Raw genomic sequence first — 7,759 nt, forward strand, 5'->3', positions numbered from 1 at the left:
GTCTCAATCTCCTAACCTCATGATCCGCCCGCCTTGGCCTCCCAAAGTGTTGGGTTTACAGGCGTGAGCCACTGCGCCCGGCCTATACTATTAATTTTTTTTTATACCTCCACAATTGTAGTTTTGGAGGATATGGTCTTTTCTGATGGCATTTTATTTAATTTTTCCTTTTTCTTTTTTTTGTGTGTGTGATGGCATTTAAATGTGTGCATGCCTCTCCTCAACAGAATTGTAAGCCCCTCTTTGAGTTTCTGTACCCCCACCCCAGCCCTGGGCTCCACATCCACAGTGCCCAGGTCCTGGGACGATGCCTATGGAATGACAAGAGGGTTTAGTATCCAAGGGGAGGTGCAAAGATTGTTTTCTTCTTCGTTGCATTTCATTCTGCCTCTTTCTCCTCTCCTCTCTGTTTTGTTTATTTGTTTGGTTTGTTTTGAGACAAGGTCTTGCCCTCTCGCCCAGGCTAGAGTGCAGTGGCACACACATGGCTCCCTGCAGCCCCAATTTCTTGGGCTGAAGTGATCCTCCTGCGTCAGCCTCCTGAGTAGTTGGGACCACAGGCATTCATCACCACACCTGGCTAATTTTTAAATTTTTTGTAGAGATGGCATTTCCCTCTGTTGCCCAGGCTAATCTTGAACCCCTGGGCCCAAGCGATCTTCCTACCTTGGCCTTTCAAAGTGCTGGGATGGCCGGGCATGGTGGCTTACCCTTGTAATCCCAGCACTTTGGGAGGCTGAGGCAGGTGGATCATCTGAGATCAGGAGTTTGAGACCAGTCTGACCAACATGGTGAAACCCTGTCTCTGCTAAAAATTCAAAAATTAGCCAGGCATGGTGGTACCCACCTGTAATCCCAGCTACTCAGGAGGCGGAGGCAGGAGAATCGCTTGAACCCAGGAGGCAGAGGTTGTGGTGAGCCAAGATCGCGCCACTGCACTCCAGCCTGAGCAACAGAGTGACACTCTGTCTCAAACAAACAGAAAAAACAAAGTGCTAGGGTTGGCGCGGTGGCTCACACCTGTAATCCCAGCACTTTGGGAGGCTGAGTCAGGTGGATCACCTGAGGTCAGGAGTTCGAGACCAGCTTGACCAACATGGAGAAACCTCCCCCGTCTCTACTAAAAATACAAAATTAGCCGGGCGTGGTGGCACATGCCTGTAATCCCAGCTACTCGGGAGGCTGAGGCAGGAGAATTGCTTGAATCCAGGAGGTGGAGGTTGCAGTGAGCCAAGATCGCACCATTGCACTCCAGCCTGGGTGACCGTGTAAGACTCCATCTAAAAAAAAAAAAATTGCTGGATTACGGGCCTGAGCCACCACACTTGGCCTCTCCTCTCCTTTTCTTTCTTTCTTTTTTTTTGAGAAAGAGTCTCACCCTGTTGCCCAGGTTGGAGTGCAGTGGTGCGATCTTGGTTCACTGCAACTTCCACCTCCTGGGTTCAAGCGATTCTCCTGCCTCAGCCTCCCGAGTAGCTGGGATTATAGGCGCTCGCCACCACACCTGGCTAATTTTTGAATTTTTAGTAGAGACAAGGTTTCTCCATGTAGGCCAGGATGGTCTTGAACTCCTGACCTCAGGTGATCCACCTACCTCGGCTTCCCAAAGTGCTGGGATTACAGGCATGAGCCACCACACCCAGCCACACCCAGCTAATTTTTGTACTTTTAGTAGAGACAGGGTTTCACCATGTTGGCCAGGCTGGTCTTGAACTCCTGACCTCAGGTGATCCACCTGCCTTAGCCTCCCAGTGTTGGGATTACAGCTGTGAGCCACCGCGCCTGGCCTCTCCTCTCCTTTTCATGGAATCATTTGTTTATTCCTTTATTCACTGACTTAGCAAGTATTTATTGGGCTCTTCTCTGTCCCAGGCACCGTGTGAAATTCAAGGATATAGTGGTGAACAAGAAATGCTGTCCTTGTCCAGAGGATTTGATATTCTGATGAGCAAGTAAGACAAATAGATGTTGACCCATTAGTTCCGTGAACGTCATGCCTGGCTTGTATGCCATGGCATCCCTGGTCCTCGTGTTGAACAAGTGAGGAGGAAGTACCAGGTAAGAAGGCTGGTACTGGCCGGGCGCACTGTCTCATGCCTGTTATCCCAGCACTTTAGGAGGCCATGGCAGGCAGATCACCTGAGGTTGGGAGTTTGAGATCAGCCCGGCCAACATGGTGAAACCCCATCTCTACTAAAAATACAAAAATTAGCCAGGCGTGGTGGCACACGCCTGTAATCTCAGCTTGTCGGGAGGCTGAGGCAGGAGAATTGCTGGAACCAGGGAGGCAGAGGTTGCAGTGAGCCGAGATTGCGCCATTCCATTCTAGCCTGGGTGACAGCTAGACTCCATCTCCGAAAAAAAAAAAAAAAGAAGAGGGCTGGTACCATGATGGCAGTTTGGAGGTAGACACCCACAGGGAAGGTTCTTAAAGGAGGATGTGCAAGATGAGTCCTGAGGGTTGAGTAGGATTCACCTGTGCCAAGGAGGCTGTGTGGGAATGGGAAGAGTTTCTTCCAGGCAGAAGAGGGTACCAAGGCCTGGAGCTGGGGCAAAGCAGAGTGTCTAGAAAGGGAGGAGGTGAGAGATGATATCTGGAGAGGCAAGGAGAAGGCGGATTGTATTCCAGAATGCCAAGGAGCTCTGCCGGAGGCATTAATGAAGACCTGGCACAACTGGTAGGTGGTATTTCACTAGTTAATTTCTCCTCTGAAAAGAATGGGAGAGAGCACAGGAGTGTTCAGCTCACCCTCCCAGGGCTGGGATGGAGGCTGAGTGCCTGGGAAAAGCTGCTGCTCACAGCCCTTCGGGAACTTTTGCAGGTGGGGACCTGACCTGTGGGGACATAGTCCAAGGAAGCCCAATTATCTCATTATCCTTGGTGCATTTTAGATTCCACACCTAGGCCCCAATGGCGTGTCATTCCCCCTCCGGCTATGGTCCTCCTCTGGGAGGCTGGAGACCTGTGGCATAGGAGCACCCCCTGCCTTTGTGAGCATGGGCCTGCCAGCATTTTTTTTTTGAGACAGAGTTTCACTCTTGTCGTCCAGGCTGGAATGCAATGGTGCAATCTCTGCTCACTGCAACCTCCGCCTCGCGGGTTCAAGCAATTCTCCTGCCTCTGCCTCCTGAGTAGCTGGGATTGCAGGTGCTGGCTACCATGACTGGCTAATTTCTATATTTTTAGTAGAGATGAAGTTTCAACATGTTGGCCAGGCTGGTCTCAAACTCCTGACCTCAGGTGATCCGCCTGGCTCAGCCTCCCAAAGTGCTGGGATTACAGGTGTGAGCCACCATGCCCAGCCCTTTTTTGGTATTTTTAGTAGGGACGGGGTGTCACCATGTTGGCCGGGCTGGTCTCAAACTCCCAACCTCAAGTGATCTGCCCACCTTGGCCTCCCAAAGTGCTGGGATTACAGGCGCGAGCCACTGTCCCCAGCCTAAATAAAAAAAAATTTCAGTAGAGATAGGCTCTCACATGCTGGCTTCGGCAGCACATATACTAAAATTGGACATAAGCTCTCACTGTGTTGCCCAGGCTGGTCTTGAACTCTTTCCTTCAAGGAGTCCTCCACCTTGACCTCCCAAAGTGCTAGGATTACAGGCGTGAGCCGCTGAGCCCAACCTTGAATATTTTTAGTGGTGTGTGGTAAAATACACACACAATTTACCATTTTACCCACTTTAATGTGTCCACTTCAGTGACATTTAATACATTCACAGTGTTGTGCAGGCATTACCTCTCCCTAGTTCCAGAATTGTTTTATCATCCCAAAAGGAAACTCGATATGAATTAAGCAGTCGCTCCCCATCCCTGCTTCTCAGTCTCTGGCAATCAGTGACCTGCTTTTTGTCTCTGTGGATTTGCCTATTCTGGGCATTTTGGGTGTTTTGTTTTGTTTTGTTTTTGTTTTTTTAATTGAGATAGAGTCTTACTCTGTGGCCCAGGCTGAAGTGCAGTGGTGTGATTTTTGGCCCACTGCAAACTGCCTCCCGTGTTCACGTGATTCTCCTGCGTCAGCCTCCTGAGTAGCTGGGACTACAGGTACCTGTGACCACACCCGGCTAATTTTTGTATTTTTAGTATAGACGAGGTTTCACCATGTTGGCCGGGCTGGTCTTGAACTCCTGACCTCAATTGATCTGCCCACCTCGGCCTTCCAACGTGCTGGGATTACAGGTGTAAGTCACCGTGCCTGACCTTTTTTTTAAAATTATTTTTGCAACCTAACACAGGATGGACATTTCGTACAAAGGGAATCATGCAATACCTGGCCTTTTGTGTTCGGCTTCTTTCCCTTAGCATAATGTCTTTGAGCTTCATCCATGTGGTACCATGTGTCAGCACTTCTTTCCTTGTGTCTATCCATTCATCAGCTGATGGAATTTGGGATTGTTTCTGCCTTTGGTTATTGTTAATAATGCTGATAGGAACATTCGTGTATACTTTTTTGTTAGAACATCTGTTTTCCATGTGTTGGGGTATATATCCAGGAGTGGAGTTTCTGGGTCATATGAGAATTCTGTGTTTAACTCTGAGAAACCACTAAACTCTTTTCCACAGCAGCTGCACCATTCTATATTTCCACCAACAATGTATGAATGTTCCAGTATCTCCGTATCTTTGTCAACACTTGTTATTTTCCATTTTTTTGGATGATGGCCATGCTAGTGGGTACGAAGTTGTATCTCATAGTGGTTTTGATTTGCATTTCCCTGCTGGCTGGTGATATTGAGCATCTTTTCATGTGCTCATTGGCCATGTGTATATCTTTGAAGAAATACCTATTCAAGTCCTTGGTCCATTTTTTTTTTTGGAGACGGAGTCTCGCTCTGTCACCCAGGCTGGAGTGCAGTGATGCGATCTCGGCTCACTACAACCTCAAAACCTTAAACTTAAACCTTAAAACCTTAAACTGGGTTTGAGCAATTCTCCTGCCTCAGCCTCCTGAGTAGCTGGGATTACAGGCACGCGCCACCATGCCTAGCTAATTTTTGTATTTTTAGTAGAGACGGGGTTTCACCATGTTGGCCAGGCTGGCCTTGAACTCCTGACCTCAGGAGATCCTCCCGCCTTGGCCTCCCAAAGTGCTGGGATGACAGGCGTGAGCCACCGCGCCCAGCCAGCCGTTTTTTTTTTCCATTAGGTTGTTTGCCTTTTTGTTCTTGAGTTGTAAGAGTTATTTATATATATATATATATATAAAATTTTTTTTTTTTTGAGACAGAGTCTTGCTCTGTCGCACAGGCTGGAGTGCAGTGGTGCGATCGCAGCTCACTGCAACCTCTGCCTCCTGGGTTTGAGCGATTCTCCTGCCTCGGCCTCCCAAGCAGCTGGGACTACAGTTGTGCGCCACCACACCCAGCTAATTTTGTGGATTGCTTGAGCCCAGGAGTTGGAGGCTGCAGTGAGCTATGATCATGCCACTGCACACCAGCCTGGGTGACAGAGTGAGATTTTCTCTAAAACATAAATAAAAATCTTAATAAAAGAGTTCTTAGGCTGGGCGTGGTGGCTCACACCTGTAATCTCAGCACTTCGGGAGGCCAAGGCAGGCAGATCACCTGAGGTCAGGATTTTGAGACCAGCCTGGGCAACATGGTGAAACCTTATCTCTACTAAAAATACAAAAAATTAGCTGGGCGTGGTGGTGCGTGCCTGTAATCCCAGCTACTTGGGAGGCTGAGGCAGGAGAATCCCTTGAACCCGGGAGGTGGAGGTTGCGGTGAGCTGAGATTGCACCATTGCACTCCAGCCTGCAAAACAGAGCAAAAACTCCCTCTCAAAAAAGAAAAAAAAAAAGGCCGGGCGCGGTGGCTCATGCCTATAATCCCAGCACTTTGGAGGCTGAGGCGGGCAAATTACGAGGTCAGGAGTTTGAGACAAGCCTGGCCAACATGGTGACATCCTGTCTCTACTAAAAATACAAAAAATTAGCTGGGCATGGTGGCGGGTGCCTGTAATCCCGGCTACTCGGAAGGCTGAGGCAGGAGAACCCCTTGAACCCAGGAGGCAGAAGTTGCAGTGAGCCGAGATCACACTACTGCACTCCAGCCCGGGTGACAGCATGAGATTCTGTCTCAAAAAAAAAAAAAAAAAAAAAAAAAAAGTGATTTGTATATTCTGAGTACTAGACCCTTCTCAGACATATGGTGTACACATATTTTCTCCCACTCTGTGGGTCGTTGTCTCACTTTTTTGACATCAGGTTAGATTTTGAGATCTATTTCTCCAGGGCCTACACTTCTGAGATACCGGCCTACACTACATAGGGCAAGACTTGATTACTAAATTCTGCTGCCAATGACTCTCCTTCATCCTACCCTTATCCTACCACCTCCACCTCACATGTCAGCTTCACTAGTTGCTGTGTCTTCCTGGGTCTCCATGTTGAGGAATATTCTGAAGCGGTAGAGCAGGAAGAGGACTGTGGTTCAGGAATGCTGCCATGGGCACAGAAAGGGAGCAGGTGGGATGGCTTCCTGGGACTTGGCCATTCCTGTTCTTTATTTGGGAGGCTCCTTTGAGAGCTGCCTGTTTTTTCTTTTCCTTTCCTTCCTCAAACCCAACCCTTCAATAATTTTTCATTGCTTATACTCAGCCAGAGTTTCCAAGTTTTAGTTCTTTTTTTTTTTTTTTTTTTTTGAGACAGAGTCTTGCTTTGTCCCCCAGGCTGGAGTGCAGTGGTGCGATCTCGGCTCACTGCAACCTCTGCCTCCTGGGTTCACGCCATTCTCCTGCCTCAGCCTCCTGAGTAGATGGGACTACAGGCGCTCGCCACCATGCCCAGCCAATTTTTTGTATTTTTAGTAGAGACGGGGTTTCACCGTGTTAGCCAGGATGGTCTCGATCTCCTGACCTCGTGATCTGCCCGCCTCGGCCTCCCAAAGTGCTGGGATTACAGGCGTGAGCCACTGCGCCTGGCCAATTCTTTTTTTAAGTTTGTTATTTTTATTATTTTTTGGGGGGACAGTCTTGCTCTGTCCCCCAAGCTGGAGTACAGTGGCGTGATCTCAGCTCACTGCAACCTCTGCCTCCCAGGTTCAAGCAATTCTTGTGCCTCAGCTTCCCGTGTCACTGGGACTACAGGCACGTACCACCATGCCTGGCTAATTTTTGTATTTTTAGTAGAGACAGGGTTTCACCATGTGGGCCAGGCTGGTTTTGAACTCCTGGCCTCAAGTGATCTCCCTGCCTTGGCCTCCTAGAGTTTCCAAGTTTTATTTATTTATTTATTTTTGGAGACGGAGTCTCTCTCTGTCGCCCAGGCTGCAGTGCAGTGGCACGATCTTGGCTCACTGCAACTCCGCCTCCTTGGTTCAAGCAATTCTCCTGCCTCAGCTGCCCAAGTAGCTGGGATTACAGGTGCCCGCCACCATGCCCGGCTAATTTTTGTATTTTCAGTAGAGACGGGGTTTCACTATGTTGGTCAGGATGGTCTCAAACTCCTGACTTCAGGTAATCCACCCTCCTTGGCCTCCCAAAGTGCTAGGATTACAGACGTGAGCCACCAAGCCAGACCAGAGTTTCTAAGTTGTAAATCTTACCCTCATTTCTTCTTTTATTCCCCAGTCTCTGGTCTTTGCCTCCTCTCTTCCTCCAGTGTCTGGTGGGAAATGGAGGGCAAAATTATAAGGACCAACTGTGGTTTGAAGAGAGGGTGCCAGGGGTCCCAGGGAACCCCTGTGTTGTTGAGCCCCTCGGAGACTTGCTTCTTTTTTTTTTTTTTTTGAGATGGAGTCTCGCTCTGTCGCCCAG

The 7,759-nt window shown here is 48.9% G+C and overlaps 1 protein-coding gene across 1 annotated transcript in view; it reads left to right on the forward strand.

Moving 5' to 3' along the window:
• The first annotated feature begins 2,037 nt into the window (after nucleotides 1-2,037).
• PRRC2B (proline rich coiled-coil 2B) overlaps nucleotides 2,038-7,759 on the forward strand; it is a 132,616-nt gene continuing 126,894 nt past the window's right edge. The window contains exon 1 of the mRNA XM_058446072.1: nucleotides 2,038-2,058. The gene's annotated coding sequence lies outside the window, so the exon portion shown is untranslated. The remainder of the gene's footprint in view (nucleotides 2,059-7,759) is intronic.

Source organism: Hylobates moloch, unplaced genomic scaffold, assembly GCF_009828535.3.
Source record: "Hylobates moloch isolate HMO894 unplaced genomic scaffold, HMol_V3 SCAFFOLD_10, whole genome shotgun sequence".
NCBI classification, from domain to species: domain Eukaryota; kingdom Metazoa; phylum Chordata; class Mammalia; order Primates; family Hylobatidae; genus Hylobates; species Hylobates moloch.